Genomic DNA, 11,696 nt, shown 5'->3' on the forward strand with positions numbered 1-11,696 from the left:
CCTGTAGATCCCATAGTTTATGGCACGCAGACACATAGAATTCTTACTGATGTCAGCTCATCATTTAACGTTAGTGGAGAGATGACAGGTAGCACAACCAGTAGAGTGCCTTTGGATGTTTCTACTGTGTCTTCAAAGGACTTCTCCATCACCAACAACACAAATACTGTGGAAGAGGTCAGTGATGAGCACAAAGAAGCAATTATTGCAGGCAAGATTAGGTTTCCTTCCATGTCTGGTGTAGAGAGATCAGGTCAAGATACAAATGGACTTTTTCCACCTGGAATCATTCCCATTCCAGTGCCAATCTTGCCCCAACAACACTATGCCTCCCGACGTGTACCATCACCTCAGTCAGCCACCAACTCTTTTTGGTCCTTCCTTGGCTTTGGTGAATCCAAACCTACATCTGCAGCTGCTGATAGACATGTCCGAGTGGCAAATCAAGGAGCTCAATATACACCTACAAAGACCATCAGGCATCATTCTCATTGGCCAAACCCTACTAGAGTTGACAGACCTCTTAATAGCCTGCTACCACCTCCACCACATGCTCTACCACCCAGATTAACTCGGCTACCTGAAGCCAACAGACCACAACCAGTCCATGTCTCACATCCACATTTATCATCAACCCCACCTGAAACACCAGCGACAACTCCATCCCCATCCTCTGCTCTACCTCCAGCCCCTGCACCATCCTCAGGTCTGCCTGCGACACAACGTTCACTTCTGCTTTCTACTAGAAACCCAAAACCTACAGAGTTAAGACCTGTATATAAGCACACAACCACCACCATCACTACCCCACTACCTGTGAGTGCCACCCGACCAAGTCCACCTTCCACAACCCAGCCAACCACATTACCCACAGCCACAGAGGCAATTACTCCTTTACTCATCACCGAATATAGCACACACTATGCACGTGTTCCAAGTACACATGGAGACCGTAAAACCTTTAAGGCACCAGTTATCGAGTCTGCCTCATATAGTGGTTGGAAAGTAGTTGGCGTGCCACCCACACCTGCAGAAGGTCCAGGTGCTGCCCTCAATCCTGTAGTGTCATATGTAAAGGAAAATATTCCTGAAATAATTATTAAGGCACCAGCTACGGATATGGAGGAAGAGGTGGTTACAGGTGTAATCAGTGACAGAATGGGTGAGGTGCAAGATGACCAGATGGTACAGTTTTCCTCCAAGCTAAATGTGCAGACGCCAGGCATTGTCCGTAGCTACTGGGTCAAGGCACCTGTGCTTGCATAATTGACACCAATTCAGCCATATGCTCTTGCTCTTAGCTGATTATCAATTTGAACAATTTGGTTCCATATGAAGCTACTAAAGTGAGGTGTCAATCTCATTTCGATCAATTGTTAAAAGTTCCTCCGGAGCAATTTTGATATGACTTGATCCACAAACAGCCAAATAACATTGTGTCAGAAATTACAAGCATAGGATTTACTTCCATACTGCTTCAAGTTTCTGCATCAAATAAATTCTTAATATTATAGAATCAACAAGTGCAAATCAAACAGCAATCTGTGACCGAGCCTCATGACTGATTCACAACAAGAGACTAGTGACTAATTTTGACTCTTAATTAAATGTTAGGAAATACTATCACAACTTTGGGCATGACATACATGCAGTCACAGTTTATGGTTGACAACAGACAATTGATTTTGAAGTCAAGAACCAAAAAAAAAAAAAATTTAAGACAACCGTACAAATATGAAAACTGATGATAGTTTTTTGAGGTGAATAAAATTAGCTTTGATGATCAGCTCAAATAAACTAGATTTCAGGAGGAACAATGAAGGACAACTGTGTATCCTAAGATCTGAAATTCGCTCAATCCAAGTAACTGTGATAGGACAATTATGTATTAATGAAGGCTAAAACTTGCCAAAGGCTTATTTAATATGTAACTGTTTATACATATGCTGTTTTTGTGAAACTTTAAAGACATGAGGAAGGTGACAGAACTTGATATGTGTATAAGGTAACATACTGTATATTTGAAGTGACGACAGTGACTATGATTGAAACTAGAAAATGGCATTATGATGGCATTTCTATGGACATGATGACAGACAAAATGACATAATTAACTGCAAATTACTGCTGCTGATTGAACTGGTTATTGTGCTTCACATACATACTCTGTATGTATATATATATATATATATATATATATATATATATATATATATATATATATATATATATATATATATATATATATATATATATATATATATATATATATATATATATATATATATATATATATATATATATATATATATATATATATATATATATATATATATATATATATATATATATGTGTGTGTGTGAGCATTTTCACTCAAGGAATACTGCTCTGCCCATTACAACCAAGATCTTACTTGCAGAAATATGAATAATATCCAAGGCAGTCTTCTGTGCCTGACGGCCGGTGACATTTCACACGAGTTAAATTGATGTACAAAATAATAATAATAATCTGTCTTATCATAATATCTGTTTCCGAGTGGGAAGAACAATATTAAGATATTACAGAATGTCTGTTAATAGAAAATGGTTTCTCTGATCACATTAAGAATATATCAAAGCACCAAACACACATGAAAAGTTCAGAGAAGTTGCACAATAAGTCAAACTTTGAATTTCGTTTTACCCAAATGAATATTCTAAGATTATTTTGAAACAACAAATATCACACATGTCACTTACAACAAAGCAGATCCTATATTTGGTTGAGAAGACTAAAGATCAAGATATGGTGACAGGAAATTGGGGGTGTGTCCAAAGACTATGTTATAAGTACATGTAGGGTATAAGGGACAGATTCATACACACTATGAACTGTATATGGGAATTATTACTTGTTTTAGGGCACAGGTCAAAGGTATGGTTGAAGGGGAATTATTACTTGTTTTAGGGCACAGGTCAAAGGTATGGTTGAAGGGGAATTATTACTTGTTTTAGGGCACAGGTATGGCTATAGGTCTAAGTCTGATCTTACCTAAATACTGTAGCTTCATTATGGAGGTATGGACAATGGGTTACAGCTGTGATTGTAGGTCTAAGGGAAAAATCTTGCCTAAATGGTTCATGTATTTTGATATCTATGACTTTGGAATTGTTTTAAATGTCTTTATATTGAGAATCATTACCTAATATTCATTATGCTGAACCATACTAGTAAATGTAACTGCACTGTCATAATACTGTACAGACAATTGGTCCTCATACATACTGTACTGTATAATTATGGTCATACATATCATCAACATACATATCATTTTCATACATATAAAAGACTGCCATAATACCTGTAACTTAACTGGACTGTGATCATAATGTAACTGAAATGTCATCATACATATAACTGGACTGGTGTACATATTACCGGACTGTTCATTAAACACATGACTATCATTATACAATTTTGTTGAGTAATCATTTATGTAATAGTACAGTATCACCATCAATGCAGTTTCAGTTATCAACGACCAGGTTTTCTACTGAAAGACGACACGGATCAATGTAAATGCAGTATATGTAACACACAAATCTGATCTAATAATGGATCCACCCCACACTTTCAGAGTTCATTGATAAATTTGTGAAACAAGTGAACCACCATTTTGGAGGTAAGGAGAATGTAATACTTGAATGGAACACTATAAGTATGAAGTTTGAGAAGGCAAAAGCAAAGTAAGATTATCCATTAGAAATGGGCAGAGGCAGACGTTCCATCTGGAAAAAGATTTCTTAATATATCAAAATCAATAAAAAGGTAACAAAAGCTTAAGTTATGAAATAGCCTAGAAATGACTCTTGTTTAAGAAAGAGAAAAGAGGATTCCTGTAGTACTTAAGGAAGATAACTCAAGATACAGGACTGGACTCCAAATTAAGTCCATTTATCATACAGTAAAACATTACAGTACTATACTTAAAAAAAAATGTGTAAACTTGAAATTTTACCCATAATGTACTATACTGTATACCAGTACTGTATTTGCATATACCCCTATGACTTAATTGTGTTAAGTAATATTGGTAGCCAGGATCAGCAAGTAGTAACGTGTTCAATGACTTTGTGGCTAAAGTGCCCAGATTAATTTTTCAGGAGACATGACATGAATATATGAGAAAAATTATTGTGACATGATGACATAACTGGTCAATGGGAAATAGATGATGTTCCTGTTACAGTTACAAAAACTAAAGTGGCATTCATACTTATTTCCATTACACTGAGTAGAACCTTGTTAATGGATGTAACTTTAGATTAAGCATTCTATAATTGTGAGGAGTGAAAACCATCTTGATTTCAGTACTATTATGATAATACACTAACTTTGGGAGTGGGGGAACCACTGAACACACCAGTCACCCACTTCACCCACTCTCAATCCTTTAATTTAATGGTTGGTGGAAATTCACTAAACACTCACAATTTTAGTGTATTACAGGCATCACTGATACTGTAAGTGTTATTACAGATTTATGCATATAATTTTTATATTCAGTTATAGAAAATAGTGTCGTGACTCATGGATGAACGTACTGTACTGCACATTTCTAGGCAAGTAGGATAAGTAACCTGATTGGGTATTTAAACTTTTAAACTACTCACTTCTATTCATAAAAAAGGAGAAATATTTGCAAAGTTAATTGGACATTTTAAGCAGTGTTTAGGCACATTAATGTACAAATTGCATGATTTTGAAAAAATTAAAGCATAAGCTCTCTTTTATAAAAGAATTATCAAGGAGCCGGCTGAGGTGGCTTTGCCAGGCATTGTGCCCCAGTCCTTGCAGCCAATCCCATGGCAAACTAACACATAACACCTGTTAGCTGTCACCACCTTGGTGAGTACAAGCCAAAGCTGCTCTAGGCCTTACAGGCAGTACAAACAGCTGTGACAACCCATTCACTAAGCATGACAAATGTTGCATTGCTTTTCACCCCACGTAAAACCTTTCAAAATTTCTGTTGCCACCATATAAATGTGAATTTGCAGTGCAGTATAGTTTCATCAATACAGCAATGAATTATCATCTTATGTACATAAAATGGGCGTTTCATGTACCAATTACCATTTAAGCATTTGACTATTTTCAAATCTCTAATCTTGTTTGTGTTTATTGTATTTTATCAGCACCATAGTACCATAGTCACACACCATCATGATCCATTTCTGTGACCTTTATCAGCCTGGCAGAAGATATGTCACCTTTAATATACTTTTTTGACTTGTGATGATTCAATCTATCTTATCATTTCCCCTTTATGGGCAAATGATTCTTTACTTCATGGATAGATAAACCTTTCTCAAGGTGACCCAATTTATGAAAGGGTTCCATTCCTGAAAAATATTTTATAAATTGGATCCTATTTTCCCAGACCCTCATTACAGTACAGTATATCAACTAAGATGTGTTCCAACGGAAATCCCCCCGATCATCTGAAAATGCTACAAAACGTGTTTTTAAAAAAAAATTTTGGTGTGCACAATGATTATACCATAAGAGCAACGTGAACCTTGCTACACATTGTTCGCAAGATTAATCTATTTTCTTCTGAATGTGCACACAATAACAATATTGTACTTACTATGGATAAAACAAGAAATGTTGCCAGCAAGTGATATATTGCATTTTGCAATATCCATCGTCTGTGATGTCAGATTGTTGTGCGCGAAATGTGCTGATACTGAGAAACTCTGCCACTGGTTGTGATGTAGTGCAAGACTGTGAGGCCCAGCCAAGAGTTACAGATTTTATTTGGCATACAGTTCCTATATACATTTTGAGATTTTTGCTTTCACTGGATTTGATTTTTGATGAGGTTTTGTTTGAAGAAATTTTATACTTATCCATTTAAATTTTTTTCAATCAACATCATATCAAACTCTGGGACACTAAACACATCAGCATTGCCACAACTGAAGTATTTTGAGTCAGCATCTAGTCACTCCTTCACATAACAATCCCGTGAGTCATATCTAAAACTTTACATATATTTTATTTTAAATTTAGTTAACCACTCTTAATACAGCAGAGTTCTGTATATTGTTTTAGTATACATTAATGTCTTTAAAAACTGACCAGGTCCACTTTGGAAAGCCTGGAAATGTTTGCATCAGCAACCTTCCGCTCCTGTAAAGAAATTATGAAAGCGAAAACCAAATTTGTAACTTCGATTTTTTTTTATGTAAATCGAAACATAGGACAACTTTTTTTTTTTTTCAGTTTTCTTTCCCAAAAGGAAACGTTCATTTTATTGCCCAGTACCTGCAGGTTTTATCTAAGTATATTTCATGCCTGGTTAAATGCACATTTTTATCCGAGTGCAAAAACTATTTGCTATCTGCTGTTAATCACCTGCTTGGTCAAACTCATGGATTACCCACAGATGCATAAGATTTTGTCTTGTATGTGGAGGAAAGTATTTAAAAAATACAAGAGTGTAATGGGGAAGGTATGAGAGTATCTTGGGAGGGACTGAAAGCTAAGAAATAGTAGCATGACTGGTTGTCAAATAAGTAATCACCATGTATCTGTGATGGTTAGAGAAAAGATTTCTTTGATATTTAACAAACACCAAGTTACATGTTATTTGCAGTACTGTACTGTATTACGATAAATGAACTCATCACAATTAACATTTGAATTGGGGAAAATTCACAACGATCATATATTACCACTAGGGCACATGAGAGGTGATACGTGAGTATAGAATATCAACAGGGGCACTGCCAACTACAGAACCTTAGACTACTTTTACCTTAACAACAATCATCTACTCGAGTGTTAACCACCAATAGTTCTGCGATGTGTGACATCCTCCCCTTGTGTCTATGACTGGACTCCAAGACAACTTATGCTTCCCCAGACTGGAAGATGAAACTGCTTCCGTCTGCTTGTGGGGGATGACATTTATTTGACTTCTGGAGGCCAAGGCTACCTACAAAGTCCGTACAGTAACACTACGTGGCGGGTGTGGTTGCTAGGTCAACTAGTCACGTAAAAAGGTTCCCCTGTGGGCGGAGATAAGTTATCTTATTAGGTACAGTGCATGTCATTGGGGTGCTGACCCACGAAGTAGGTCTACATTATTGGCTCGCTCCAAGGTTTACCTTGTTTCAGCGTCTTAAGTAAATACAGTTTTTTAACTCACTGTTCTATACTTTCCACTGTTGTTCATGTGTTGAAATTTTAGTATGACTAGTGCAGTATACTTATTTAACTATCACTCATTATAAAAGAGTCAAAGTCATACTTATATTTGGTATCAGTGTGCATATGTGATTCAAACAATGGTGTGGTGGACTTAAACAATGCCTAGCCCCTCTTATTTCTTCTCCGATAGGTTTGTTGTTCAGAAAAAAGGGACTCATGAAAATGATGAGATCAGAGTTTCATTAAGTTTAGAACTTTAGGTGCTAATTACCAACCAGATTTTCAGTGTATGAATCATATTCATTTGAAAACTGTTCATAGTGGACAGATAATAATAAAGGAAAAATGACAGGGAAGGAGCTTTATTCCTAACGTACCTGAGCCATGTTGAACTAGTACCCATTATGTTTCACCCTGAGATCCAGCTCTCCTTGTGTGACATAGCTCCGCCCATCGCCGTGGTCTAAATTGATGTATAAATAGCAGTAAACCCGTATTGTGTGTTCATTCCTTTGAAAAAGTCTTGACGAAACATGAGGAATAAAGCTCAAACTCTTCGTCATGTTTTCTTCCCTTCCATCACATTCATATGTTATCTAAGATTATGAAAGGATCAACACTTACCTTAACTCCCCTGATGCTTCAGAAGACCAACTTGATGCTTTCATGGAGTATTAGGATAAACTACGAAATGGTTGTATCCGTCTTGATGTACTGTATATAATTTGTTAATTTATTTATTTTGTAAAGACTAACAAGCTATTTATAATAAAAAAAATTGATAAATCTCTTTTTCCCAATCCTTAAATAATTGTAAAGACCACATAATCCAACAGCTATAGCTTATTTAACAAGGACCATAACTACCACAGCAGATCCACCTTGGAATATCATCAAGATAGCAAACATACCAAAGAAAAGTTTTCAAATTTGCCAAGACCCCAAGAGTAGTACAAACCATTAATTCCTTCATGCACATACTTCAGGCACCAATGGCCTTCATCCCCGAAAATTTGACAAAATTATTCGGAAGTTTTGAGACATGGCTCCCTACCTCTACCATTAGTACAGTACTACAAAAGAAGATCCCTACATCATGTTGAGAAAAGAAATGCAACAGCTGTGGATTACTTTAGAAAGCTTGGGTAGAGCTTTAGAATCACTAAATTCATCCACTGCAACCTCTCCTCAGCATCAATTTGCACACATTGCTACCACTTATGCTTGATTCTTATCTGTTTACAGTCAGTAAAACCTTAACAACACCCTATAAAATTAATGGAAAGTGCCCACTGAGTGATATTTCTTTGTCTAGTAAAAATAAACTACGGTAATGAAAAGTATTAATCTAGAGCAGCAGTTCCCAACCTCATGTTGCAACCCAAATCAGGGTCGTGGGGTGTCCTCAGTAGGGTTGTGAGGGGCCCTCAGACAATTTTAAAAATATAGTACTTATCATAGTCAAACAAATTTTTGCTTAACATTCAAGCTATATAATATATAAAATGCATTGAGCATCACAACACCATATTGTTGGGAAATTTATGGTTGCAGCCAGAAAAGGTTGGGAACCACTCTAGAGGTTAAACTACATGTTTACCGTATATGTCAGCATATAAGACGGAATTTGAACCTTAAAAAATATCAGCCCAAAATTAGGGGTCGTCTTAAATGCCGGGTATAAAATCCGAACCTCTACATCCTGTGGTTTAGTGTGTCACCAGTAGTGATGGAGAACATCGTAAAACACTTGCCTTAATCCCACGGTCCTACCAATAATTATTTTCTAATGAAATTTATGTTTGGGAAGCTACAGTAAAAATAAGATTACCGGTATATTCAAATAATAAAAATATATTATAAACCTGTCAAACATACCGTAAAATACCAACATAATAAGCGCAGGTATCATCACGCACTACCCGCCATTTGCAACTGCCACACAAAGTAAACAAACAGCCAGTCCTACCGATCATCTCGCGAAGCAAGTTTATAAATTAAAGAAAATACCTGCAGTGTATTTTATGCCTACATTTCTAATATATTACAGTTAATTAGAAATAAATAAATAAACAAATAAATCGGTAACTCCATTTCTAGTAAATGGTAAAATTTTACTCGACACCGACATTAGTTCCAGACGACGTCTAAGTGACGTCCGTTTGATGCCATTTCTTGAAGTGAATTGGACTTATTTTAAATAACCAAGGCTGTATTGCTTAGCAGTGTGCTTAACAGCATCACTCCACTGGTCAGTGAGATGGTTGGTAAAGGACTACTGGGACAGGAAGCTCCCAGTGGCAAGTGTCAAATTTGCGGCAGTCTTATACAGCGAGTATAGCTCAAAACCTTCATTTGAAATGGAAATTTTGAGGGTCGTCTTATACACCCCGTGGCCTTGTAAGCCGACATATGTGGTAGTTAAACTACATGTTTAACCTCTGTTGACATCACCAGTGCTTGGCCTACCCCACCATCTTCAGTAGGTGTGATCCAAATACAGAACAAAGTTCTACAGTTAAGTGAATAACTATTGATATTAACTACCACAGTACATGGTTCTGTATAAACAAGAATGCTATCCAGCTGTCTTTGGACTAATACTATACAGTATTTTAAATGTTCGTCCTTAGATAAAGGGACAAGCAATCCTGGAGCTTCATCTCAATAACCGTACCACTCCCCAACCCACGCAGCCTGTACCAAGTTAGTTTCCTAAACTAACTCAGGTTAACATTATCTTATCGACATATATCTTACACCTAAATATTTACTTAACTTTTAATAATCTACTTTAGTTTTTTTTTTTTTTTTACAGGGATTAGCCCACCCGGGCACAGGTCGCTGATCCACATCGGGGCCTGGGGGGCGAATAATAAAAATAATAATAATAATAATAATAATAATAATAATAATAATAATAATAATAATAATTAATAATAAATAATAATAATAATAAATAATAATAATAATAATAATAATAATAATAATAAAGAACCATAAAGAAATAAAAAAATGAAAAAAGGTCAAGTGAGAAACAATATATGCATGCTGTGTTGTCAATGGTAAGAGAAACAATTGAGACCCTGCAATTGTGTGTACCGTATTTTGCGGCGTAGAAGACGCTGCATCGTGGAAGACGCACCCTGATTTTGGAAATGTAATTCAAGGAAATTCTTCTTATACTTACTAACCGACACCAGTGAAACCATTGCTTGGTATACAGCCCTTTTGGCACCTCTTTGAATATCATCACTTAGAACTGCTTATCAGTCGTCATTTTCATTAATTTTTTATAAAAAATCTGTATAAGGTGAAATCTTTAATACGGCACTCATTTTATACACCTGGTCACCTCCGCGTCTAGTGGGCTGTAGTGTTTACATTTTTTCTCTTGACGCAATTCCTCAATAGATGGCGCTGCCGCACCACTGCCATTAGTAAACAAACCGCACAGCAAGGGTTGTGTAGCTGCAGCCGTTTATTTTTAATTTTTTACCTACTGAGTAAATAATCGTATTTTTTGCAGTATATCAACAATATTAGTTAAATCAATTGTTTTATAGTATAGAGAATACTTGTAATTGCAAAGTAATGAGGTAACAGTCTTTGTTGACCCTAAGAAAACCTCTGCTACAACCCATCAACTAGGGTCGTGGAAGACGCATGGTAATTTACAAGGTATATTTTTGTAATAAAGTGTGTCTTCTACGCTGTAAAATACGGTAAATGAGGCAGAAAGTCAAATCAGCAACCTGGGACTCGGTCACAATTTTCGTGATGCCATATGGCAGCAGGGTCTACCATTAGACAACACATTATGCTTCCAATATAAACTATTTAATTCATATTTTGACTAGAAATGTCCCCCAGGAAAATAACCTCTATTACTATTATTAGCTCTATGAGAAACTTGTACTGTATTGACTACGTATACAGTACATTGTATCACCATGTTGCAACTTCAAGAACACATGTCGAACGTTTAGTGAGGTATACATGTAATTCGTGTAAAAATTGTGATTAACCGACTACTTTATGTGAATGTATCCTTTCTATAAATAGAGAAACAGAGAAATTCCAGTGTGAGTGAGCGAGTGAGTGTGTGTGTTTATTACAGGGAATCCATATACGTAACTGGGGTTTCAAGTTACCCCTAAAATTTTCAAATAATTAGTGACCCTTAGCAATTTCCAAATCTAAACTAATAATGCTCTTTGACCAATATTATACTATACAAACATTCACTAATATACAGTGAAGAAATTTCTAGTACTGTACAATTTACCGTAAATATTTAAGGGATTTCATGAAATAACAGTCACACTGATTATATTTTAGGGATTATGTGAAATCCCTCATTACAGATTACCTGTAACATACAAATACTGTACTTGTATATTCTGCTCTTATAAAACCTTTCTCACTATATAGTACAAGGTGGCTACAATCAACAGCAACAATGACTCATTGGCTGTACTGTAGCTGCCTT

The 11,696-nt window shown here is 36.0% G+C and overlaps 1 long non-coding RNA gene across 1 annotated transcript; it reads left to right on the forward strand.

Annotated features, from left to right (window-relative positions):
- The first annotated feature begins 2,347 nt into the window (after positions 1-2,347).
- On the forward strand, positions 2,348-7,761 carry LOC121860690. The gene is made up of 2 exons (XR_006087911.1): positions 2,348-2,957; positions 3,005-7,761. It is a non-coding gene; the product is annotated as an uncharacterized LOC121860690 (long non-coding RNA).
- Positions 7,762-11,696: the final 3,935 nt, after the last annotated feature.

This window comes from Homarus americanus, unplaced genomic scaffold (genome assembly GCF_018991925.1).
Source record: "Homarus americanus isolate GMGI-L3 unplaced genomic scaffold, GMGI_Hamer_2.0 scaffold48393, whole genome shotgun sequence".
NCBI lineage: Eukaryota > Metazoa > Arthropoda > Malacostraca > Decapoda > Nephropidae > Homarus > Homarus americanus.